The sequence below is a fragment of the Anas platyrhynchos genome, chromosome 24, assembly GCF_047663525.1.
Source record: "Anas platyrhynchos isolate ZD024472 breed Pekin duck chromosome 24, IASCAAS_PekinDuck_T2T, whole genome shotgun sequence".
Classification (NCBI taxonomy): domain Eukaryota; kingdom Metazoa; phylum Chordata; class Aves; order Anseriformes; family Anatidae; genus Anas; species Anas platyrhynchos.
The window spans coordinates 3,134,858-3,161,245 of NC_092610.1; the positions used below are offsets into that span (position 1 = coordinate 3,134,858).

The 26,388-nt window shown below is 52.3% G+C and overlaps 1 long non-coding RNA gene across 2 annotated transcripts; it reads right to left on the reverse strand.

Annotated features, from left to right (window-relative positions):
• Window positions 1–759: 759 nt before the first annotated feature.
• Window positions 760–19,312, reverse strand: LOC119713582 (uncharacterized). Of its 2 annotated transcripts, XR_005260780.2 has the most exons (3): window positions 19,207–19,301; window positions 1,888–1,942; window positions 760–1,686 (listed from the first exon to the last, which is right to left on the reverse strand). It is a non-coding gene; the product is annotated as an uncharacterized lncRNA (long non-coding RNA). The 2 variants fall into 2 exon arrangements; XR_011804830.1 differs by lacking the exons at window positions 760–1,686; window positions 1,888–1,942 and adding an exon at window positions 15,235–15,654 and having other exon boundaries at window positions 19,207–19,312.
• Window positions 19,313–26,388: the final 7,076 nt, after the last annotated feature.

Here is a 26,388-nt window from a genome sequence, read left to right on the forward strand (position 1 = left end):
TCATCTTTCCAGGCATTTTTGTATCACCTAAGGCACATTTGCTTATGGGAAGTGTGGGAGGCATTGTGTCTGAGAACAAATCTGCTGGAAACCAGAGGCTCCTGGCCAGTTGAGAGGCAGGTGCTGCTGCTGCGGCCATTCTGCACAGAGGGGGGAAACATTTTTCAAGCCCAACGGGTATTCACAATCAGATTTGACAATATGGACCTCTAATATTTCTGCTTGCTCTCCATGCCTGCCTGCACTCCCCTCCTGCCCCGAAGCACTGACCCCATGTACTCCAGCTCAGCCCTTCCAACCACGGTGCAACTGCAGCATTAGCTTTAGCCCAGCAGCTCCAGGGGTAGGGATCTGTAAAGGGACACAGGCAGCCCAGCTGGATGCCTGCAGCCAGAAGGTGTCTCCAGCCCTCTCCATGTCTCAGACCCCCGCGAGGAACCACTGCATTTCCTCCACGTTAAGCCAGGCAGCAAGCAAACCCCCATCCATTTATCAGCACCCTTCCCAACGGGAGAGCTCAGCTCAGACCCACAGCCCAGCCCCTGGCACACCCCAGGAGAGTCAGGTAACAAGCTCACAGATTAAAATTTTCCCTTTATCCCATCACAGGGCAGGGAAGCAAACGACAGGGTTTATTTATAATCTTCCTCAAGTGGGAACCGGAAGAAGTGACCCATTATTACTGGAGGTTTTTCCAGCCACCCAGGAAGAAAAGTGATATTTAGTTGTCGTTAAAGCCTCATAACTGCATAACAATTTCATGCTATGTTAACTTCGAGGTTTTCTTTCACATATAAATTTTTAAGGAGTAAAATAGAAAAACCCAGGCACTTGACCTTTAATCACAGTTATTTGTGTGATCAGTCAAGTGTGGGAAAAAGCTAGTTTGTGCTTGAAAGATGCCCTTTAAAACTAGATTGCTCTAATATGACACACGACTCACATGCGGTAATATATGGGATCTTGCTTACCAGCCTCTGGGGCACAACAGCCTCCCATTTAGCATTCACACACAGGATCTCGCTGCTGGTACATTGGAAGGTATTAATGTCATGCACCAAATCAATACCGACCCTCGGGACAGCTCCATTTACCAGCAGAGACCCAAGGGAGGTGTGTGCCTTCACTTCATTGAGGAAACTAACAGGGAAGAGGATTTCCAACGTGTATGGAGGATTTGATGCTCGAGATATTTCACTGGGAGAAGAGTATATCATGCTAATAGAGTACAAAGCTTTTCCCTTCCTCTGAAATATTATTCCAAGCGCTTACAAAAGCTTAATATTAGAACAGCCAGAGGTATTTAATTACGATTTCAAAGTAACATGTTGTGTTGGGGAAACGATCTCATGAATTTTTCTGTGGCAAGACTGGGTGACTAAAAGCCATTGCTGGGGTGAAGGAAACGGCATAGCTTCTTAAACTGAGACACTCGGATTTATTCCTTATCAGCCACAGCCTAAGACCGGGGACAGCCCCCTGAGCCCAAATGGGGAGCTGTAATGCCAGGCAAGTGCCAGGGACACGTCCCCAGCAGGTCAGTGAGCTGGGCAGGGATGCTGTGCCTGGGGACAGGGAGAGGGACAGGGATGCTCTGCCTGGGGACAGGGATGCTGTGCCGGGGACAAGGATGCTCTGCCCAGGGACCAGCCATCTCTTCAAGCACCAGCATAGCAAGGGTGGCTTCTGTAAGCAAAGAGGAATACCAGGCTTGTCCCCGCCCTGCTCCCTTGCCCTGCCACAGCCACAGGACGAGCCCGCAGGGACAGGAGCGGGACAGCAGAGCCCCCTGCTCAGCCAGGCTTCAGGTTGCCTCGAGAACTTGTGCAAGGAGCTGAGGCCAGCACAGCCCAGAAAAACGTGTAATTCCCCGAGCTGAGCTATTACCTGCTGTAAGTGGCGGCAGAAGGATGGTTCTGAAACCACAGTGAAAATAACCCTCCTGGAAAAAAGAAAAAGAAAAAAAAAAAAAAAAAAAGAAATCAATACCGACACCAAGGAAAGAGCATCAGAATCCGAGACCATCAATTCCTGAGATAAAGAGTTGAAAGTCTCAGTGGGAGGACAGCCAGATCTAGGCTGAGAAACAAAACTTTGTTTCTTTTGCTGACAAATGACATTTTATGCGGAAGGACAAAGGAGCCAGGAGGACGCAGGCCTCGGTATGTGGCTGTAAGAGCTGCCCTTGAAGCAAGAAGGAGCAGGCAGAAACTTCACAGACGCTTCTGCACCTCTCCTTCCCCTTCCACGCTTGACAGGATTTTCCTCCAGCTAAAAACAAGAGATTTGTGCGATTTCGTGCCGTTTGGGGCACATCACGGAAACGTATTTCAGCAAACCTTTTGCCACCCTGCTCTGAAGGGGTGACCCCCTCGGGAGGCACACCCAGGGCCCAGGCACCCAGCTCAGCCCCATAGGACTGTCAGATCCGCACAGCCTGCCGTCGTGGGCTGCAAAAGGAAAAGGCTCCATATGTACCAACTCCTTTCTACCTTCCACGTTGTTTGTCTGGAAATAAAAGCAGCCAGAGCAACGCGTTTGTTTTTTTAACGCCTTAATTTTTCTGTCAGATGCGTGCTCTTCCCTTCAGAAGCCCCGCGTTGGAAATGTTTTGCAGCAGCTCTTGAGCTTTTAAGGTAATCATATAAAAGATCCTTGACTGCATAAATGCGGCTAATCTGGGTAAACGCCTTTAAACATCTTTACATTTCTTGCTAATGGATTTCTAGGCAGCCCACAGGGATCCGCGCTCTAGAAAATAACGTAAAAAAAATATAGTAAGTGTCTAATTTTTTTTTAATGCCTCAGATTTGTCATATATTGAGAAAATCCAGAGCTCTGGGCAGCGTAAGATCCTCATACTTATATAAGCAATGCTCCATTCTGTCATCACGCAACAAAACCCAGCCTTTCACTAGGGGCAAGCATCCAGTCGACGTTAAAATCCAGCTCAACTGGAGACAAATTACCACCTGCTATTAATTAGAGCCAGCTAGGAGGGATCCAGGCTCTGCTAGTCAGTGGCAGCACCCGCAGGGCAAGCTGCCCTGGGCTCGGTGCGCACGCACGGGGAGCGAGCCCTAGTGGGGAGGATGCCACAATGGGCTTTTTGCTGTGCAGAGCCAAGCAAAAGGTGAGCTCAAACCATTTTTTCAGGAGCAGTTCCTCCCCTTGCTGCTTACAAAGGGCTGAGCCTGTCACCTTCCCCTCCTGGCAGAGGAAAACCAGCAGGAACATGGGGCAGAGGGTGGCGTTGTCACCTCTCCGGGCTCCATCGTGCCTTGATGCTGTAGTGTTGAGCACCCCGCGCTCCTCCTGCTCCGAGCGTGGGGCCAGCCCCAACGCCCCCGGGAGGCAGAAAGCACCCTATTTTAGGAGCTGTCTGATGCAATTAGCTCTGCGGAGGAGGAAGCCGGAGGAGTGCAGACGGGCCATCTAATTCTGCAGATTTATTACTGGAGTTAATTAAGCTCCCCGCGCTGCTCCCGGGGGACTGCTCGGTGCCGGTGGCGCACGGCAGAGCCGGAGCACGAGGCCGCGGCACAGAGGCCGCCTGGGCAAGAGCCACGCATGGGTCACTCAGATCAGAAAGGAGATTTTGAAGGATTAGGAAAAAAAAAAAAAGAAAAAAAAAAAAGAAACAAAGAGAATCGGTTATCTGCGAGGAGGTTTCAGGCAGTCACACCTGTCGCATCAATCTCTGACAACACAAGTGACACAAATCCAGTCACATCCCAGTCCCTAACGGCAACGCAGATCCTGGCACGGCGCTGACACCAGGCTTCAGTGCACGGAGCAGAAACACTCACTTTTTTTTTTTTTTTCTTTTTCTAGGAGAAAATGATGGCTTGCATTCACCTGCCTAGCGCTGCTCCAGCAAACCCGAGCCAGCACACGGGCAGGCAGCTCTGCGTTTTGGGGGGTCCAGCACCAGGACAGACCCTGCCCTCCTCAGGCACAGCACGGCGCATCCCAAAACGTTCCGAGCAAGCAGGGGATGGGACCAGCACATCCCCAGGGCTCACAGCAGCCACCAAACTCATCACAACCTTAGTGCAATGCAAAGGAATGAGAGCCTCTCACCCCCCCCCAGCAATGACCAGCACCATCCTGCCCTGCGGGGAAGCTTTGCTGGTGGTGCTGGGCACAGGGCAGGACCCCAGCATGCTGCCTTTGCGCACACGGGCTGCTCTGTGCAAACAGAGCCTCTGCTTGTTATTTTTCCTGCCCTGGCTGAAACGCAGCATTTCAGGCTAAGAGCTCAGGTGTCTGAGCCTCTGAGAGCTGAGGTCTGTGATGGAAATGATGATACACCTCGAGTATAATGGTGCAAACAGCCATTATCATAATTTTGATACCAATTACATGTAATTTGAACAAAGGAGTTGTCCTAGCTTTGATTTGCTCTCCTTGTATTCCTGGCTGGTTTCATTAAAATCACTTACAGAGATTTGCAGCAGTTCTGTTTGAAGTGCTGTCATTAGGGTTTTCATTTGCAGTGGCGTCGGAAATAATTTCCCAGCGGGCTGTTTATGTTTTACCAAGGGCCGTGCAGCGTGTGGGCCAGCACTCGTGGCCAGACGGACGAGTCACAGAGCCAGTCCTGCCAGCCACAAGGCAGCGTGTTCCAGTAACACCGCGCTGAATTTTGAACCCAAATCTTTCTAAATTAAAGCCCCACGGGCCAGGCTGTTCCCTGCTTCATGCCTGCACCACCTCAGATGGGGAACCCCAAAGCGTTAGCGCTTCTAGGGGCTGGGTGTCCCTGCTCCACAGCGTGTCCCCTATATGTGAACAGCTTTTTCACTTTTAAGTCTCTGCACTGAATCACCATTCAAAATCAATCACCAAGTTTTCTAACTTTTTTGGCCCTCAGTAACAGGAAAATAAACCTCCCTTAACAAGACGGGTGCTGAAGTGGCTCGCAGCACGACGTGCCCCAGAGGATTCCCCAGGGGGAGCGGTGCTTCGGCTGCCCTTCAGCAGGCAATCAGGGATGCGAGCTGCGTGACGTGCTGATGAAGAAGGAAACACAGGGGCTCACTCCGTAATGCCGTCCCCACCAACCACTCACCAATTATTCCTCAGTCAGAGCCCGAGGGTGACGGAGAGGGCAGGCAGAGCGAGTCCTTCCCATTTGTCCGTGATAGAAGAGGGGAATGCACTTTGCAAATGACAATTAGCAATTTGCTCCAGCTGGGGCTAATTCCTAGATGCATTTTACTCTCCAGGACTCAACACTTGGGCAGACTCTAAATCAGGCACCAGCTCACTCTGTCCAGCTCCATTAAAGCTCCCTGGTAATTACGGAGCGCTGGGTGAGCCGTGGAGAGCTGGAAGCCTTCCCGAGCCCGAGGGGAGCCTCTGCTCCGCTGCCAAAGAGCTGGGCTGGATGTGGCCCCTGGGGAGGGACCCCTAGGGAGATCCATTGCAGGGATCCCACCAGCTGCATCCCGCTGATGGATGCGGAGCTCCCCAGCCCCACACGTGGCCCCGCACCTCCCCAGTGCGTGTTACTGGTGGCCGGGAGAAGCAAGGTGGGAGCACAGCCAGCAGCTCTGAAAGGCAATAAATCCTAATTCACTTTGATTATAATGGTGCGCTCACGTCCCAGGGCGAGATTGCCATGTAGGTTTGCAAAAATACTGCTTAAATAAACAGAAAGGGAGGAAATGTGGGAGAGAGCGTCCAATCTGCATTATAATTAGGGGAGAGAATAACAAATGGCAGAAACAACCTGTTCCCAGCTGCAGCTGCAGTTTGTTCCTGGTGCATCTGAAAGGCCATGCACCATCCATAGCAGGAGCCTTCTCTAGAAATGCGTGAGTGTTTCATTCAGGAAGGGTGGCAAGAAAAGAACATCTTTCTGCATGTATTGCAGATTCCCCTACAGTGAAGCATCAGGGAGAGTTTTCTCAATCTGGCTGCTCGTCACTGTGCTCAGGGCTGGGAGTCCAGAGGCAGAAGCAGCAGCCTGAAGCCCACAGAGGGTCACGAGGGGGAGAAGCAGAGCAGTTGGTCTCGGGAGCTGGAGCTCACCTTGGCACAGGGCCGAGCCCTGTCCCTGCCCAACGCTGCTCTCCTCTGTCCCAGCCCAACTCCGCTCTTCTCTGCACAGAGCTCAGAGCCACCAGGGTCACCACCTGGCCACCTGGAGCTCAATGGATACACTTGGACTTCTTCAAACCCAGCCTAATTTATCTGTAAACCTTCCTAATGAGGCTGATAGCATAGGAATGGCGAGAAAGCAGCATTATTATCTGTAAACAGCAGAGCCTGACAGCATGTTTAATCACAGGCTGCGTAACGGCAACATCGGTGGAGGACGAGATTAGACACTTCTCCAATTAGTCATACATCAAAGGCACGAGCGCCGAGCCTGAGAGCCACTTAACCCACCAACAAGAGGAGCAAAGACCCTTTTTTTTGCTCACCGTGGGCTCAGGGACCTGCAGGGTTGGGTGCCCCCCGCTCCCCGTGTGCGTGGGGATGGCACAAAGCAGAGCCAAGGAGAGCTGCAGCCCCCCCATCCCGGGCACCCCTGCTTTCTCCCAGCTCTGCAAGCTCCTAACAGGATTTTGCAGCCCGTGGTGGTGTGCTAATGGGATAGAGAGGTAAAGAGTTCATCCTCCTCACTTTTCTCTGCTGCTTTCTCTTTTTTCCCCCCTCAGCATCTCTTTCTCATCCAGGTCTTCTCCGGCTCACCTTTCTGAGCCCAAACACTCCTGAGGTCTACAGGTTAAAAGCGCTAATAACAGCCAGAAATTATTACGAGCCCTATTTATCACAAAGCAGATGGCATCTAACAGGCAGCAGCCTCGGGAGCCAGGACCATTGATCTCCAAGAAATGCTGGCAAAGCCACAGGGTTTTTCCTTTGACATCTCATGGGTGATGCAGTGGCAGGACAAGGGGAAGCACAGAGCAGGGAAAGCAGCTCCAGCAGGACTGTCATCCACAGCGTGCAGGCTTCCCTGGAAGCTGCAGATGCCCCAGGATTCAGGCTGTGCCCTGCCATCGGGGCTGCCCCAGCACAAACTGCCTGCAAGCATGGGATGTGCCAAGCACCACAGAACAGCAGGATACGGCCCCAGTCCCAGGATAACCAGGGCTGCAGCAGTCCCGCTGCCAAGCCTGCTTCCACAGCAGGCGAGATTTCAGCACATGGCCCCTCCTAATGCCAGCATCCTGGTGAAACCAGCAGCTTCTCCGCAGTGGAGTCCAGGTGTTTTGATTTATCTGTGAGACATCTTATTATCAGCCTCTGCAACAGAGGCTCTGACCTTTCACGTCAGGGCCTCTTTGAATTTACTTCCTGCCCCAAGCTACAAAAGCAACTGTGAGAAATCAATTTTCTCTCCTCCAAGACCCCCCTAAGCTCCCCAAGAACTTTTAAAGGGCAGAGGAGCCATAAGCGGGACATCTCTTACCGTTACAAAGGTTCTCCATCACGTTAGTTTTGATTAATCAGCCTCCTGCTCTCCCTTCCCTTCCGCAGGGAGCACCAGCGAGCTCCTGAGCCCCGCTGCACAGAGGGAGAGGGACCCGGGCCTCGAGGACATGACTGGCAGCGTCCCCTGTCTGCCAGCTGACACACATAATTCAGACAAAATATTCATTTAAGACCGTCTGAGCCATGGTAATAAAGCAGGCATTATGACAATACGGATCAATAAGTCCGGAGAGGATCCTTTGCTGAAACACGCCGCGATTGTTCAAACCAAGTCTTAATTGTGACAGGAATTGATTTCTCTTTTCTAATATCCCTGACTTTTAATTAAAAGGTAGTTAAGCTGGCGATACATTTCCAGGATCATTTGGAGGCAGAACAACATCAAGGAGCGTGCATTTGAAATGCAGATGTGGGGCTTTGTTAATGCAAGATGATGGCGACAGATTTTGGAGCCACTCCGTGGCGACACCGGGCTCCCTGCCCCAGCACCCTGCCCAACTCCAGTCCCCAAATGTGCCTGCAATGAGGAGGACACAGGGACCAGGGAGTGCTGCAGCCCCTGGGGAGGAACAGGAGGAGCTCCTCCAGCCTTTAATTTTTTTAATTTCCAGGAAGCTCCCAGTTGGCACGGGCGGCAGCGGCACGGCCCAGCGAGGCGCGAGGGAGCCAGACGCCTCTCAGTCATCCTCTATTAGACTAAAATGGGCCAAAGTGACTTAGTCTGAGTGGAGGGAGGCCATTAACATCAGAGACTCCATTAAAAGGAGAAATGGGCCTTTTATCTACTCATCAAGAACCATAAAGGAAAAAAAAAACCTTGGAAGCCACCCATAAATCCCCTGGGAAACCCCGGCCTGGAGCACAGGGCCTCAGGCACTGTCCCACCTGCAGGCCTGTGGGCAGTTTGGCACAAGGACCCACAGATGGCCATATAACAGGCAGTGGCATCACATCACGTGTCTGAGCCACCTTTTGGGGTGCCCAAGAGGTCCCTCGATGGTGAGCAGGGCTCCCAGGATGGATGCCAGCTCTGCCTGCAGCAGCCCACCCATCCTGGAGGCAGCAGCCCCTCTCCTGCCTCTGGGCTGTGGGGCTGCCCCCCGAGCCAGAGCTTTGCAGGGTCAGCCCTGCCCCTGCAGACAGGACCATTATCTCCCAGAAGGCCAGCTTTAATAACAGAGCATTATCAGGACTAATCTAATCTCCCCTGCATTACCATCCAGGCTGGGTCCTGCTTGGCAAACACGTGTGATGCTCTCAGCAAAGTGGCATTTGGGCCGGGGCCATAAGGAACCGAGAGTTAACCCAGCAGCAACCTGGGGGCTTTGCCATGCCCGCAGCCCCGAGCTGCCACCAGCCCCAAGGCAGGGTCTGGCCACAGAATTGGCCTCTGCAGCCCAGGCAGAGGATGGGGACACAAATGTCACCACCTCCACTGCTTGGGCCATGGGGCAGGTGGGAACCCAGCCCCCTGAGGTCAGCCAGGGTAGTTACAGAGCTCAGAGCCCCAGAGGAACAAAGACCTCACCTCAAGGCTGACGTTTTTAAACCACAGGCATTTCTCATCATTTCCCACGATCGCAAGCAGCTGTTTACGCTCTTTGGAAAGCTTTCTCCCTTTACCCTCATAAATGAGCACAAGCACCAGTAAAGAGCTGTATGGTGAGCTGCTGTATCAGTTCTCATTACAAGGCTTTAGAGAGAGCAGTAATTACATCTCAGCACTGGAGTTCCCTGCACGCACACCCTCCTCCGTGCTGAGGAACCTGCCAGCATCTTGCACTGAACCAGCAGCAAGGAACTGGGAGCCACACACAACAGGGAGAGATCCAGGTCCCAGAGCCTCTGCCTGGGCATTAGGAGGAACTGAGGCAGCTTTTGGTCGTTGTCACAAAATACATCTGGTATTTATCCTGATGGTGGGTGTCTAAGCGGTCAGACACTGTGGCACATCCTGCTTCCCTGGGAATGATTAAATTAGAGAGCAGAGGTACTTGAGAGCCTGCTCCTATTGCCAGGAAAGACAAGCAAAGAGGAGAAGGTTCTGAGAAACATCCCTCCCTGCTCGTCTTCCCCAGAGCTGCTTGTTCACGCCACTTAGAAACGCAGAAGAATCACCTTTACAAATACACCCCGTTCATTTTATATTATTTGACTCATCAAATCCCTCTTCCCTTTGAAAGCACCTGCCTACAAAGAGGAAATCCAGCAGCAGAGAATGGGAGCTCTTCCCAGGAAGGGTGATGCTGTCTGGCAGGGCACCCGTCTCCACAAGGAGTGGAACAGCCCAGGCAAGCTCCAGAAGAATTGCTTGTGTTATAATACCTCTTCATGCTGTTAAGCTTTTAATTCATCTGGCTTTGTTACCTTGGATATTTTGTTCTCTAAATTAATGCAGCCCCCAGAATGATAAAACCCTTCATTAATACCATTGGGTTATTGCCTAAAACAACAGCACATGATCTGGCACTTTTTAGTTTGATTTTGCTGTCACTTGGGACAGGATTAGAAGGAAATATATCTACTAATTCTTCCAATATCCTTCAGCAAGCATCAGTTCAGACCAAAGAGGACATGAGATGCCAGAGCTAGTAATTGGCAAGAAGCTCTTCACTTGCAGATGGTCGGAGACCCTTGATGGCACCCCAGGCTTTGACATAATTATCGCAGCCACAGAGCAGCTGCCAAACAGCACAGTACTTGAATGAAAAGGAAGAGAGCTGCTTAATCATACAGCCTCTCCTCCTAAAAGGGGACTTTCATCCCTGCTCAAATCCTTTGCAGGGGTGCTGTGGGAAGCACAAATCAAATATCAAGGAAGGGGCTTACGTGCAATTAGTGGCTCTTGTTTCTCAGGCTGAAATTAGCATTTGTGCCCTTGAAGATGTGGAGGCAGTGCCACCTCCCGCTGCAGGGGAGCAGCTTGGGCCATTTTCTGCAGGCCAGAGGTTGTGGTGGGGACACCAGAGGGAGTCGTCTTAGGATGCATTGACAAGCTCAGGTCTTTCTCCAGTGCAGCTGTTTCTAGCTGATGAACTCCCTTTTCAGCAGAAACTGTTGCCTGGCCAGAAACATGGCATTGAACTTCATAATAAGACATTTCATTCCAGTTCCCTCATTCCTGAATCTTTCTCCAAAACATTCCAGTATCAGCAAGCCATCAACACCTCCCAGCTCCGTGTCTGCAGCTCTTTTCTTCACCCAGCTCCTACTCACCTTCCCTTTCTTGCTCTGATCTCAGTGTTCATCCAACAGTTTCTCATCTGACTGAAATGAATGCAGTTATTTCCTGCGCTCCTATTTAGCAAAGTAGCTGCTTCCACCCCTGCCCTGCCACGCTGTGCAAGCACAGGCTGCCCAGACCGCTCACCGAGGAACCCACAGCACATTTTATCTCACTTTCCATTTACTGCTATTTTTCTCAGAGCTGTTTATAATCCAACCAGCTCAAGCATTGCAGTGGCCTTTCCCAGAGCAGCCAGAATTTTCTGGCCGGACACCTCTGGCTTTGTGTCAAGCTCTGTTTTCCCAGCGCCTGTCACTCATCAAAGCTCGCAGCGCCCGGTCCCTCCTTGCAGCTGACAGCTCTCCAGGGCTGCTGGCACCCCTGCGGGAAGGTTTGGCCTCACCAAACACCTGTGTTGCTCCCCTTAAGGAACGTAGGGATCAGATCTAGGATGAGTTCCCATCCATCACTTCCCTATAGGCACTAGGAGCATCACCAGTACAGGGCTGGGGGCTCCGCATATCCCAGCGCAGGGAGAAGCCTTGCCCTGGCACTCAGCTCAGAGTGCTCTCATTTTATGCTTTGTTTTCCCTTGTAACTCTCCTTTTCCAACCTTGTAACTGTTAACTCTCAAAACCTGACCTTAAGCCTCGCTAAATAAATTTCGCCTCTCTGTTACCGTAAGGGCTGTGCGATGCTGGGAACGATGCTCAATCAAGGCAAGCTGGAGAAGCAAGGGGTCTCCGCAGGGCACGCCGGGCACTTGCGTTGGCAGGCTGTGGTTTGCTTTGCCAGCACAGCCCAGCAAAAAAGGTAAAAACCAGGCCAAGAGCACGCTGTGGGCCCCCACATGCATCCATCCCCCCGTAAAGAGCAAGAAAACCACAGCAATGTCTGAGGAGGGGAGTGTGAGCAGAGCAGCTAGCGACCGCGCAGGCTTCAGAGAGCAGTAAAGTAATTAAGTATTGACTGAGAATGTCCTAAGCGAGCCCCGGATGCACATTACGTTCTGCTTAACTCAATAATGACCGTATATATTATCCCTTTCCGCACTCTGTCTTTATTAAGTTAAAAGGTCTGTAATTAGCTACTTGGTTTAAGTGTGAGATTTCAATTAATTCACGTTATGAAATATAATTGCTTATTAGAGGTAATGTTGCACACTCTATCACACCGGTATCTCTTTGTAGTATTTTAACCAAAATACAATAGTTTATGTCACAGCAGGTGAGCAGAGTTTTTACTAATCAGGCACTGGGATGCAAAACATCCTCCATAAAGCCAAAATAAACCAAGAAATCGGTACACAGAGCAGGGCTCGCATCTGCCAACCCACTCCCAGGCTCATTCACCCATTCAGAACTGACCAGGACCCTCAAGACTGGCACAGCAGCACCGTCATGTTCCCAAAACACAGCTACAGAGGCTTCGTCCTGCTTTGGACCAAGGTCTGTGATGTCCTGCACAAAGATCCATGCCCAAGCGCCCACACCACGGTGTGACGCTCCTGCTGAGTGCCGCAGTCACCACCGCCAACCACGCAGCAATGAGAACAACAGATGCCACCTCTCTAAATAGTCGAGAGCTTTGCCTGGAGATGTTTTTAGAAGCGGGCAGGGTTGACAAGGCTGTGGTTCCCGAGAAAAGATGGGATGGTTTCATGGCATCACCTCCCCCGGGAGCCCCCTCTCTCCAGCAGCAGAGCTGGGGAGGCAGGAGCAGGAGCAGCAGCCAGTTTCAGTGGTTTATGCCACCCCTCATGGCATTCAAGGAACAAAATTTACAGGGAACCGTGTTCTTTGCTTAATGACACTTGTTAGCACACCTCACCTGAAATCATTCCCAAAATTTTGCCTTCCCTTTGTGGTTGCTGTCAGCTGCAGCGGGATTTTGCCAAGAGCACCGCAGCTCGCCCGCTGCTGGACCCAGCACCATCTTCCCACCGACCTGCCATGCCCAGACGTAGTTAGCTGATGATTTAAGCTTAGATTCCATTTAATTTAGATGTTAGAAGAGTTTTATTTTTGGTCTTAATATTTTATTTATGAAGGTATGTCAACACAGCATATCAATTTAGCAGCTGTTGCTAGTTTACTATGAGGCGCTGTTTAAGACAGGACAATCTGTCTCGCTATATAATGTCAGTTCTGTGGCACTTACACAAACACAAAATCACTACAACATTACAAAAAAAGAGCCCAACAACAGCCGCACTAGAGACTTAGAGAAATACCTTGTAAACCGCACAATAAATTATTGACTTTACAGCATTCGGTGCTGAATTAAAATGATAAACTAAAGTTTTTATCCACCGAAAGCCGTTTCCATGGTGTTGGAGCAGCAGATGGTCTTTCCTGCAGATAAAGGATTTCAAAGCTTTGCCAGTGCAGAGAACTGGAGGTTTAACATATGTATGGTAAAATTTAAGAGGAGAGCACCTGATGGCGCAGCCTGACGGGGCTGGCAGGGCTCTGCCTCTCGGCACCGCCATCCCCTGAGCAGGGCAAGAAAACATCGCACAGCCCAGGGCACGTTTATTGACCCAACTCCCTGCTTAGCAGGGATTCCTTCATACTTATTCAGGAGGGAAATACTAACAGTCACAGCCTTCCCTTCATTCACACTAACAATCTGTTCTGGCCCCGTTTTATGAGTCATTAATTCCTAATAAGTAGAAAACTGCACGATGGGCTTTGGGTATGAATAGTTTACTGTATCAAAGACAATTCAGGATCTAAATTACCAGCTATAAATCAATTTTTTGAATGTTGACGTATCTCTAATAATGATAAATGAAGAATTTATGGGTGCTGCTAAAGTTCACGTGGAGATTTTGATTTATGGGCAGCTCAGGTGGAGCCATTGGCCCCAGGCCCAGCACCTTGTCCCAGCTGTGGGCACCCACATGTCCCCCACCTGCACTCTGGTGGCTGCCAGCCCCTGTCCTTAGTGTGCTGCAGTCCCCAGGGACCCCAGAAAGCATCTGCAGCAGGTGGGACGAGCTGTAATGGTTTCTGTGTGCCTTCACAGCAAGGCAATAGCACTGGGGAGCTCCTCAGCTGAAAGAAAGAGGCTGGAGGAAGACGGGCTGCAGACAGAGAGCGTTGGCTGAATGATGCCAACGGAGAGAAAAAAAGACTTGGACACATGCAGGGCTGAAGATAACCTCAGTTTGCAATAGCACCATGGATGACAAGAGCACTAGCTCCTCTACAAGCTTCACAAAAACAAGGCAAGTGAGCAAATACGGACACAGGCACAACACCTCTGCCTGCCTGCTGGCTCTGGGTTTTGTCCACTGCGCCTACCTGGTGCTCCAGGACACAGCCTCCCGAGATAGGCTGCTGTTCTCCTGCACACATGCCAGGAAAGCTGCTTTTCATTTGATTTCAATTTACTGTTGGAATTAAGCTGGTGTAAAACAGTGTGTGGAGGGAAAAATTACCATGTCTGTTTAGAGAGCGTAAAATAGGTACTTGACTGTTTGACCACTCAGATGGCAGGGTCCAAGTTAATTTTTACCCAGCTCACGTCCTGCCACCATTATTAAGCTGAAAATGATGCTTGTTAGGAACAAACAGCAAACAATAAATAGCCTCAGTGCCTGTCACTCCTCTCCTTCAGGGTCGTCCTTCCTCTTTCTCATCCCAACTCTCTTGCCCTTGCAGAGAATCCCGGTGCCTCCTCCACCATGCCTGGGACCTGCCACTGCCCAAGTCTGCCCCATCCCCATCAGCTCCCCCCTTGGGGATCCCTCCTCTATCCCTCAGACCCTCATTTAATAAACCCTGGAGCTGCCCAGCCAGCAGCATGGAGCCGCTCATCCCCCACCAAGGCCATGACAGCTCCCCAGCCAGCCATAGAAACATTAATTGCTAAGCGAGTAATTAGTGCCTACAAAATATGACCAATACAATTACACTGAGGGTTTTTTTTTTTTATTCTCTCTGTCCAGAGCTGTGGCACTGAACAGTCTTATAATTAGATGACAAAACTGACAGGCAGCTCCAGCGAAACGGCCTGTCCTTGCGTTTTGCAGAAGCTCCCCAAGTGTTCTGCACCAATAATTACTAATCAAGTTATTTCTTGCAGTATTAAAAAGACGTTTGGCAGACAATTTGCCCATAACAGCAGGGGCCCAGTGCTGGCGAGCAGCCATGGCCCTGCAGAGCCCAGAGGCTCTGGGATGGGTTCAGCCCACTCCATCCTCTCTGGTATTCACCCCTCACTGCACCCACAGGTGCCAAAAAATCCTCAAGAACTGCTCTGGTCTGCTGCTTTTATCTCAGGCCTGAAGCAGGAGATTTGCACCCAAAGGCTAAGGGTCATTTAAATATTGAGGAGTCTCTCATTTGGGTAAATTGACCCCAAAACCCTCTTGGAGCCACCACCCAGGTGCTGCTGGGTCTCTCCTGCATATCACGGAGGTGCTGCCCTCGTGCCTTAGCCTTCAGGTGGTTCGGTTTTCTCCTGACTGACAGCAGCATTGCTGAGCAAAATCCATCCCAGTTTCCCCACTGCTGGACTGACAGGCAGCTCAAAGGTGCTCTCACGCGTCAGAGGGCTTTATCTCGCTCTGTTCAGCTCAGAAAGCAGAACAAAATCCCAGGTTTAAGCAGAAAGGAAACATCAGCGCTGGTTAATGACAGCCTCTGGATGCGGCCCCAGTGCCACTTCAGGCTGCCAGGCACCGAGGCCACCCAGAACCCAACCTTTAACCAAACCCTCATCATTGTGTGACCATTTCCCGCAGCATCGTGCAGCAGAATTCATCAGTCCTGTGTCCCCAGGGGTACAGACATGTCACCTCGCTGCCCATGGGTACACGGCCAGGCCCCGTGCTGGTAGCAGCAAAATCTCCCCGTCCCCATGAGGAGATGCGACCAAATCTCATCCCAGATGCTCGCAGCTGATGCTGCTCTCATGTCCTGGCTCCACAGCACTGGAATGATGTCATCCATCTGCATTTCCTAAGACTTCTCGGGGAAAAAACAAAGTCTGTAATTTGTCATTATAATACAGACCTGGAGAACAGCTGAACAAACCGCTAATATTGAGCAAACAAACAAACAGAAGCCAATAACGGCTCCTATCGAGCAGAGGCCCACAGCTGATGGATGACCTGTAGCAATGTGGGAGAATTATTTGTGAATTGCTATCGATTTCCAAAATCAAAATGTAAATTTTGCCTCAACGTTGAAGTATCAGGGGAAGTTTTTGGCTTTTAGAAACACTTTTTTTCTCCCTGTGACTTTTTCCCTGTAAGGGGGGATGACATTCACTCCAGCTAAGCCCACGTTATTCTCACTTAGTGGAAGCTGGAAGTATTTTGGAGCCTGGCCTGGGTGTGAGCATCCCAGGGAGTCCTCAGCATCCTTCCATGGTGCTGAAACACTGACGTGGAGGCAGAACACGCAAGAGAAAGGACAAAGGCTTGGCATAGCATCAGGGCAAACCCTGAGAGCCACCACCACCAGCAGCAGGAAGGCTCCCAGGCCCTTGCTCCATTTCAGCACAGCTGATCATGGGGTGCATCAATTGTCCTTCCTGTGGCTCTGCCTGAGATCCTGACAGACATTTCTGCACTCCATCTGTCCCAAAACACCCCAGAGCTGCTCAAGATTTCAAAAGTAACCATGCTGAAACACCTGAAGCTATATCTTAGGCCCAGATAGATGCCCACCAACACTCCTGAAGGACCAAGACCTACCAGCCCCCGGTATTCAGCTCTCACCCATTTTACCCAAACCACCCTCACATGCAACCAAGGAGCTCTGCAGCTCCTGCCTGGCTGCCTCCAGCCCAGCATTTGGGCACGAGCTCAGCGTGTGGCTGTGAAATCTAAACCCATGGCGCGCGCCCCGAGCGGTTCCGTATCATTAAGGGAACATCTGAGCACCGCAAACAGCGCAGCGTCCTCAGCGCCTCGCCCATCGCTTCTCGCTAACTGCATTAGTCTTACTTCTGTGAACACAGTGTGCAGCAGCAGCCCAGCGCCTGCTAATGCCTGGCGATATGGAAATGTTAGAGACAACCTCTCCCCGTCCCAGTGGGGAAGAGCCACTGGTGCCACTGGGAGAGCCTGCCCGGTGCTGCAGAAGCAGCAGCCCAGGGTGGCATTTCCCACGTCAGCAAACGTCGCTGGCAGTCGGCACCGGTGCGTGCCCTGCTCTGCTTCCAGCAGCTCGGTATCCGCCTCCGTCCCCCGCCTTTTATCATTATCTAACCCATGACAAACCTATTACGATGCTAAAGATTGGAATTACTGTGATCTCAGGCAGATGCCCAGAAACTGGCCCAGAGATACAGCACTGCTTTGCACGAGGCAGTAATAAATTACTGAAGGTCACCTACGATTTATCACTGCTTCGGATTCCAGACAGTGACACTGCTTCACCCAGGGAAGCAGCCTTGTGGGTGCCAGAGCATCTGCTCGGGTCGAGCCTCTAACAGCGATGCTTTTGCTTCTGTTATTGGATTGGAAGCATCCCCAACAAGCACAGTGTCGGCACGTTTGAGCAATGCCTTTGCCTGAAGCCTCCTGCTCGCTGCCTTCACCATCTGCCTGGAGGTGAGCGCGGCACCGCCAGGTGAGGACACACCATCAGCCAGTGCAGCCCCAGCCACCCATCCCCTGCATCCCCTCCACCAGCCGCTGCTGCCTCCCCTGCACGCTCCCATTCTGCTCCCCAAAGGTTGGGAGAGCCCGGAGGAGGCAGCAGGAGTCGAAGGCAGGGACACCGCAGAGACCCCGTGGAGAGCTGCGACCTCCCTCCTCACAATAGGAAAAATAATCACCAGCAACACTTCAAAGTACACAAATAGTTGGTGAGCTGAGCTGCTTGCATTATTGAAGGCTGGTTCAGCTATTCAGGCACCTCAGGTGTTACTAGCAGGAATATTTCAGGCAAATAGAGCTCTGCTAACCCGCTGCTGGGAGAAAGAATCTAATGCAGGTAGTAAACCAGCTGCCTTTGAGTGCAGAGAAATTATTTGGAAAAACAAGCTCAGAGGCTGGTGAATCCCCCAAACGCATCCCTAGTGCAGGCAGGGTTTTTAGCACCAGGACAGGACAAGCATGCAGAAAAAAGGGAGCTGGGACTGATGACGGCTGGGATGTCTGTGGGACCCCAGCAGCAGCAGCGAGGGACTTGGACGACCCAGGGAAATTACAAAGAGCTCAAATATTCTTTTGCTGCAAGTGCAAGGGCTGGACAGCAGCACACCAGCTGCCCTGCCTAGCCAGCCTGAGCCCAGAGCTGCTGCAGGGAGACACAAGATGCTTCCCCAGTCTGAGCCCTGCGACTCCCCAGGCTCAGTCCCAGCAGAGGCGAGCGCCTGCTGGGCTCCTGCAAGCACCAGAACCAGCTGCAGGTGTCAGCACTGTCAGAGGCAGCACAGCACTGCATTTTCATCTTCAAAGAGCTTTACAACGCTAAGAAATTTAAGGCAGCACTGCCTGGGCAGAGCTTTTGTCCCTGCGGGGTCTAAGACACGGGGCTGGCAGCGCTGCTGGAGCACCTCATGTTTGGGGCTGTGGATCACAGGCAGGGAGCTGCCAGGCTCTCAGCAGCAGGAGCTGCAGCAGCACTTCAGCAAGCACAGCCAACATCACTGCAAAAAGCTGCAAACCCCCCAGGAGCACGGGCACACCACTGCTTACCAGCCTGCCTCCACCCGGGCCCATTGACTGGGAACAGGGGGGCATCAGCAGGGGCAAAACCCCAGGGCTGGGCAGGTTGGCAGGGGGACACCACCCGGCTGTCCCGTGTGTCGGGCTGCTGGCAGCGGCTGTGTTTTATAAATCCCTTTCATCTCATCAGGGGTTGCTAAGTTTAACTCCCTGCACTTAGGTATGAAGGCAGGGGCCCATCCAGAAAGCAATTTGTGACTCCCAGAGCAGGCAGTCGTAACGTTTCCCATTAAAATGTAAATCTGGCTAAGTTTTCTGGCACCTCTTCTCCTTCCTTAAGGTAAAAAGAATATGAACTCGTATTATTTTTTCCATCAACGTTATCTTCCTCTCGGTTTTGCACTAAGTAAAAAAGCTGCCTGATATACACCTACTGCAAATTAAATTTGAATCAAGTCTGACAGCACAACAGGGATCCGGATTACAAGAGCTGTGCCGGCCTAATTGGCATCATTTCCACGAGGTTATTCGCAGAAGCATTGAGCAGGGAAGCACGAGCGGAGCTGCAGGCTCAGGCTCTGTGCTGGTGCTGCCCCTTCGGAGGAGGCTGGATGCTGCCTTTAGGTTTGCTGATCATCACAGACCTGCAGAGGGTGGGCGAGAGCCCCCCACCTCTTTAGACCAAGCACACAATTAAAGTGTCTGTCCTGCTCCCACTGCAGGTTTTTAAAAGATGAGCTTCCCTGATTAAAACCCAAAATCCCTCTAGACTCGCCACTTCTGCTCCCTTCAGGCACCTGGAAGCGGTCTCTCTGCGCCTCAAGAAACTTGTCAGAGACTGAAGGGTATTTAAAGGATGCGACTACAAACCAAGGGGAAAAAAAATGAAAATTACCTTCTGACAGCCAGCTACACCAGAGCCAGCAGGGACCCCGCTGCCCACCCTGGGGCTCCCTGCCCAGCACGGCTGCTTGACGTGGCTCGTCAAAGGCACGCTAGAGCAAGAGGCTGCAGAATTAATTAAGGGAGCGTGGTGAATTAATTATCATCTCCAGCTGCATTTCTACTGGGGATAATTTCAGGTGCAACGGTTTGAATGACACCGTTTCAAAGAAGAGTCTCCCATTCTCCTGACTAATTTGAGGTTAACTAAATTTGTTTCTCACCGGGAGACAGCTCGTCAGCTCAGCCCCCTGGAAGGACGGCTTCACCAGCTCTTGCAAGCCCCTGGGAAGCTGCGGTTTGGGGGTTTTGTCCCCAAGCAAGGCAGTAGGATGAAGTTGTGCTCTTGGGGTCTCCCATAACCTCATGCCTGGCTGCTATCCTCCTAAGCACTGCCACAGCTTTCTCCCCATGGAGGTCTCTAAAAACTGCCCCGGGACTTGAGTGAGGCAGGGACAGGCTGGTCCCCATGAGGGTGACGGTGTCCCTTAGGAGATGAGGGATCCACAGGACCCTAGAGCCATGCAGTGCAGCCACACTGCTCACACTGTGCAGCAGGCTCCTGCCCCCCACCCCAAAGCTTGTCAAAGCAAGCCTGGGCTAATGACACTTTGCGTCACGGCATAACGAAGTAATTGCACTTGACAGAGGTGCAGCCTGCCCACTTCCCGGCTACTTGTGGGCAGAGTTAATGCGGAACAGCATTATAGACCCAGGAGAGAGCTGGCTCGTGGAGAAAATGGATGAGTTCACTGCAAAGAGGGGACTGGTAGGGTGACCCGGGACAAGAGGGCTCCCCCAGGAGCCCCCTGTGCCGTGGAAGCCCCCAGCAGCAGCTCCCAGGAGGCAGCAGCAGGGTCAGCCTGCTGCCCCGAAACCTCCGTCCCCGCAGCAGCAGTGAGGGAATTAGCAGAATCAGCCAGCATTAATTATGCAGAGAATCATTTGCCGGTGAAATTAGAAAAAAAAAAATCTAATTTAATCAAAATATAATTAAATGAATAGTTAATTTAACAATTCCGCAGTGAAAACCCCCTGACCTCTAGAGCCATCCTGCCTGCATGCTGAGGCTGTTCATGGCTCCAGCCCATGGCACTGGTGGCACTGCATGACACCCCGTGCCCTCGTCCCCAGGCACATCCCTGGGGACAAACGCCTCCGAGCACCCAGCAGCAGCGATTCCTGGCCCCAACTGTCCCATGGCATCTTTTCCTGGGAGGACTGGACCTTCTCCCACCCGGCCAGAGAGCCTGGTCCTGCTCTTGGGCACAGAAATGGCAACACAACAGTCACCTCGCTGCAGAGAGAACATTCTGCTGGGGGCAGCCTCAGCCTGGCTTCCATGCCTTTTTTTTCATCAGTCCCTAATGAGACGAAGAAGCACACTGTGTGAGTGCTGCCAGCGGTGCACTTTCAGCCCAGAAGAGCTCAGAGAGCTGAGAGAAGCTGCTCAGCGCCGGCTGGCGGGGTTGGACAGTGCTGAAACGCCGGCTCCCCAGCAGCCATCTCCAACGTGTCAAGACCAGAAAGGACAAATTGCAGCCTTAAGGAAAATAAAGAGGAAAAAAAAAAAAAAAAGGAGATGGGTTACACAGACCACGTTACCCTGAAAAATTCTGGTACCAATAAACATTTTCTTATAAGGAACTGGAAAAGAGGACAATGAGCAGCAGCCAGGTAGAATTTCCTCCGGCAAAGGGAGCTGAGAGTAAATCTGACAAATGTGTCTGGAGGGATGTGGGCGAGGGGCTGCTGTCTGGGGAAGGGGACTCTCCAGATGGCTGCAAGGTCCCTTCTGTCCCTATCATCCATGCTTCTGCAGACTAATTCCTTAAATCAGCATCCTGGGGAAATTTGCCAGGCATCCAGCCAAGTCTGGAGCTGGAAGAGGGGCTGCAGCACGGTGTCCGTGGACAGGCATGCGCAGCATGCAGAAGGAAGCTGCTTTCTGCAGTAGGCCCCTGTAATTTCCCGCAGTAAACTCGAAGGAGCATTTTACAGCAGCCTCCTCCTGCAGTAGCAAAGCCCTGGCTCTGAGACACGAGGTGTGTGTAGGAGAGGTAGAGCATTCCGAAAGCAGAGCACCGCCAGGTGACCCTTCCTTCCCACGTGCTGTTTCACAACCCCTTCCTTCTACAGGCAGCCTCCTTGCTGCGGCAAAAAAAAAATCAAAACTGCAGCTTTGCATCCCCCTCCATGTACAAAAATGGCCTAACTGGACAGGATCAGCTCTCCTGGCTACACCCACGGTGAGTGAAAAATCCTCACTCCAAGCTTCAAAGCATCTGGCGAGGCGGACCGTGCTCCATCTGGAGCCATTTCCCCATGCAGTGGACTATCTCCTACTCGAGGCATTACAAGAAAATAAATCAGAAGGAGATTAACATAAATATTGTTTGAAAGATTTAATCAGCTACAAATTGTAACGTTATGTTTCCAGCTTAATTAGCCCAAGCCTGGTTGTCTTCGCTCTGGATTGTGGAGTAGAGCAAGGGCTTGGAGAAGCAACATTGTGGGGCTCGGGTGGTGGTGGAGGAGGAAAACTTCTCCCTGGCCCACTCCAGCAGATGCCCTGGCCAGCAGGATCTCTGGGTGAGGCTGTTTTCTGCTGGAAACATGCTACTGCACGGGCCTCCCAGCCACTTTGGGACAGGGAGGATGCTCCAGCCTTGTAGGTGTGCTTCTGCTGCACCCACCAAAGCGGGACTTGGCTGCTCTGCCTTCAGTGACATCCGTGGCTTGAGAGGCAAAACACCCTCTGGACACGGAGGTAGAGGTGTGAGAGTGTCCCCAGACACAGCACCTCACCCTGGGCATGCCACCGATCCCAGCCTTGGCTTCCCCAAGGGAGAAGGACGTCCTGATGAGGAAGGGCCTCCCCGGCACCTTTGAGCTCTGATGCGCTTACACCTGCCTACTCTTCTCCCTGCAATAAGCACGCCTTGCTTCCTACAGCTCTCCAAACCACAAACTGAAGTCCTCAATAAAGGATGCTTCACTTACCCCACTGTGAAAATTCCCCCCTCTGCCATGAAGCAGCCACACAATTATTTTTAAAAAAGGGTATGAAGAGCCACAGCCCACTAACCACCAGCAACCGCAGGAAGAACCACGTCATGGCACATGGGGAAGCATTTGATAACCACCACTAGATAAGAGTGCAGGTGAGAAGCAAAAGTTTCCCAGCAACTGCCCACCCATCAGGCAAAACTGGTAACTCAGCCGAGGATTCCGGACAAAAATCCAAAAATCCCTTACAATATTTTTCCCCAGTGGCTTCAGGAGGGATGGAAAGGGTCAGACACTCAGCAGCACCACCCCTGCCCTCAAGGCAGACCAAGCTGCCTGGCGTGGTGTAGCTCACTGGAATCACTGCTAGACGAGCTCGAAGCAGCTCTGCTAATGAGGTTCTAAAGACGCATCTTTATTTGGAGGTCAAGCGCTAATTAAAATGCAAGCCGTGTATTTCCTGCTCCGAGCGCTCATGCCAATGTGATTTCAACAAGGGTTGCAAACACAAGAGTCACCCTGAATCTACGCAGCTCCTGTGAATTGGCTTAGGAAAGTGTTTATAGTTCCACCTACAAGATCTAAATAGGCATCTCTCCTCACTCCAGCAGAAGCTGTTTGTCTGATCAGCATGTCCTAACTGGCGATGAGAGCATTTGCACGAGGCATCTCACCAAAATACAGCTTGCAGCATCCCAGGAGTTTGCTGCCACCAGCTCCACGTCCCCCCACAGCCCAGCTCCTGGCTCCGAGTCCTTGCAGAAAGTCCCCCAGCCCAGCAGCAGGGTCCCCATTTAGGGATGTGACAATTTAGGGGTGGAACACCACCAAACAAGCACCAAAACCAACGTCCTCATAGACTTCACCAGCAGCAGGACAAGGTCTGGCCTCGTGGGAGCCTCAGCTCAGCACAGAGCCAGCCCCTGAGGGGAAAGCCCCAGGTTTGGGGCTCAGTCTGAAAGCAGCTCTGTCCTGCACGCTCCTGCTGCTTAGCTGGTTTTTCTGTAAGGCCCACACCTGCCTTGGTCCAATTAACGTGATTTCTCAGTGTAAATAATAACGAGAGCAACTGCAAACCTTTTTCCTTGTTTCACACACGGAGCTGCATGGCAGGACCTCTGCTGGCAGCGGCAACTTGCCAGACTGGGACCCCTCAGGGCCATGCTTCTGCCCCCTGCCCAGACCCCAAATGTAACCACAGAGGGGTCCAGCAGCCGTGACGTGGGACTTTCCTCCCACAGCATTCAGGGACTGAGCGATCCCCATCCTCCCAGGAGCACAGGCTGGAGCTCTGGTTAAACCTCGTGCAATTACACTGCATCATCTGATCTCACGGGAAACTGCTGAGCTGTTCCCCGGCGAGGAGCAGCTCTTGCTCACATCCCAGCCCCCTCCACTCCCACCCCAAATCTGCCTGGCTTCGCTCTGTGCCGGTGCTGACAGTGCCCAAATGCTGACACAAAGGCTGGTGGCGTTAGCTGGTGCTGAGTTCATCATCGTGACAGCTACGATGGCCTGCAGACACACAGAAGCCAGAGGAAAGAAGTAATTTATAGAGCCTGCATTTCCTGCAAAGGAACAAGGTCACCAGCCGCTTCACCCATGCCTGACATGCGGCTCGTCCTCTTGATGCCAGTGGCACAAATAAAGCTGTCACTTGCAGGGACACTGAATGCCAGCAGCTTGAATGAGCCAGAAACAGAGGCACCAGCCGATACAATACATTTCCCTTGTCTTCTGCCATCACAAAAGCCAAGCGAGGCTGTGTCAGACAGAGCAGGCTCTGGGCACCACAGAGCAGGCAGCAAAGCCAGCCCTCTTCAAGTGAGGTTGCTCTGCCTCATGGCTTTTCCTCAGCTCCTTGAAGACCTCCAGCTCTCTACCCAGCAGGACAGGGAGAGCAGCCCTTGGCGGCTGTGTGGGCATCGTGGATCTGCACCTGCTTTACTGTACTCAGCCTGTACTGTCTGTACTCAGCTCTGGTGAGGCCACACCTTGAGTCCTGTGTTTAGTTTTGGGCCCCTCAGCACAAGAAGGCCATCGAGGCCCTGCAGTCTGTCCAGAGAAGGGCTACGAGGCTGGTGAGGGGCCTGGAGCACAAGTCCTGTGAGGAGCAGCTGAGGGAACTGGGGGTGTTTGGGCTGGGGAAGGGGGGCTCAGGGCCGAGCTCATTGCTCTCTGCAACTGCCTGGGAGGAAGGGGTGGGGAGCTGGGGTCGGCCTCTGCTCACAGGGAACTGTGCCAGGAGCAGAGGGAACGGCCTCGAGTTGTGCCAGGGGAGGTTCAGGCTGGCAATGAGGAGACATTTCTCCTCAGCAAGAGCGCTCAGGCGTTGGGACGGGTTGCCCAGGGAGGTGGTGGAGTCCCCGTCCCTGGGGGTGTTCGGGGAGAGGTTGGATGTGGTGCTTGGGGACAGGGGCAGGGGGTGATGGTGGTGGTTGGACCAGACGATCTTGGAGGGCTTTTCCAACCGTAATGATTCTGGGATTCTGGGATGCTACAGTCTCCGAGGTGAGGGAGTTGCTCCTGCAGCAGTCTCCCAGCAGGCAGGTGGACGTGATCCACCCTGGCTGGTCCCTGTGGCTCTGTCGCCCCGTGCTGGGCCTGTTCCAGTGCGGAGGTCACGAGCACAGCTGCACCCGGATTATTGATGGCACAAGATTAGCTTGTCTGAACAGGGAAATACATCACCGGAAAAATAGGAAACATTTGGAAAGTGGATAGCGGGTGTGAGAGTGATGAATGAGCGCTGGAGGAGCCTGGCAAAGATCAATGAATAGCTGATGAGCTGAGGAATGAGGCGGGGGGGCAAGCTCACTATGCAAATACAGAAAGCAACAGAAAGTAGAGAAAAGGCTCAGTAAGGTGAGCTGTTACACTGAGTCCCCAAACAGCCTTTACCTTCACACCACAAGCAAGGGGGAAGCCAAGCCTCAGGACAGCTGGTTCTGGCTCTGTTTGGGATCGGTGTCATCGGGACTTTGGCGCATGGATCACCCATGTCACCACCAGGCAGCCGGCTTGAGGGTGGATGTTCTTTGCCCTGCTCTCTCCCCTGGGCTCAAAGTTGTGGCAGAGAGAGGGTCCTGAGCAAGCAGACCAAAGGGAAGCCATCCCTCTTTGATTTTCCTCTGTTGCAGATTTCCTGCGGGGTACCTGATTTGAAAAGACCAGGGAAGAGCAAAGGCTGCGAGAAGGGCAAGCACCCGGAGCCCCGTCACGCACACGCTCTGCAGATGACAGCACCTCACGCAGCCTGGCGCTTCCAGGCTTTTACAGCAGGAGCTCCGTAGACAGGCAATTTCTGTGAAGCCATCATTTCGGGGTCAGCTCTGTGTGGATTACAGTCCATTAGCGGCGACTGAGACAGCTGCTCATGAGCAATAAAGATACATAACCATTCCGTGACACTCAGACGCTGGGAGGAATCATCCCAGCATGGGTTTTTCATGCAGCAAGCAGCAGCAGAGCAGCCCCTCCGTCCTGCTCCCCTGCAGCCTCTCCCCTGCACAGGCAGCTCAGCACACAAGCTGCCATCTGCGCCGCTCCGAGCCCCTGCACAGCACTCCTTTATGAATGTTTTTAAGCACAGGAACAAACCGTCAGGCCTGCTGCAACGCTCCCTGCGGTGGCCGAGCACTATCTAGTGGTCACACAGGGCTCCGGAGGCTGGGAGTGAAAGGCTGTGGGTATTGCTGAGCTCACGGGCTCTGCGGATACACCTGTACGGGCGATGTTAGCGGAGGAAGCCAGCAGAAGTCGTCTAGGACAAGTGTCATTGCCAGCAGTGCAGCAGTGAAAAGTGCCTTGGTTTGAAAATTTTGAGGAACTTGGGTTTCTGGGCATTCTGCGCCACAGGGGGTTTAGTTGGGTGGGCTCAGGGTGGGACTCCAGGAAAAGCTGACCCACCCCACAGCCCCTTGTGCTCCCCACCCCACGGGAGTCCCAAATCCCACAGGGAGCAGAGACGCTGGCTACCCTTGTTCTTCCTCAGATGTGGCTGTGTTAGACCCACGCAGCTCAACTTGTACCCACATGCCCCCTGTTCTACGCTTACGAATATTTGTATTTAGGTGGTTCTGTCCTGCCTTCATCTGCCAGTTCATAAATTAAATGTCACAGATGG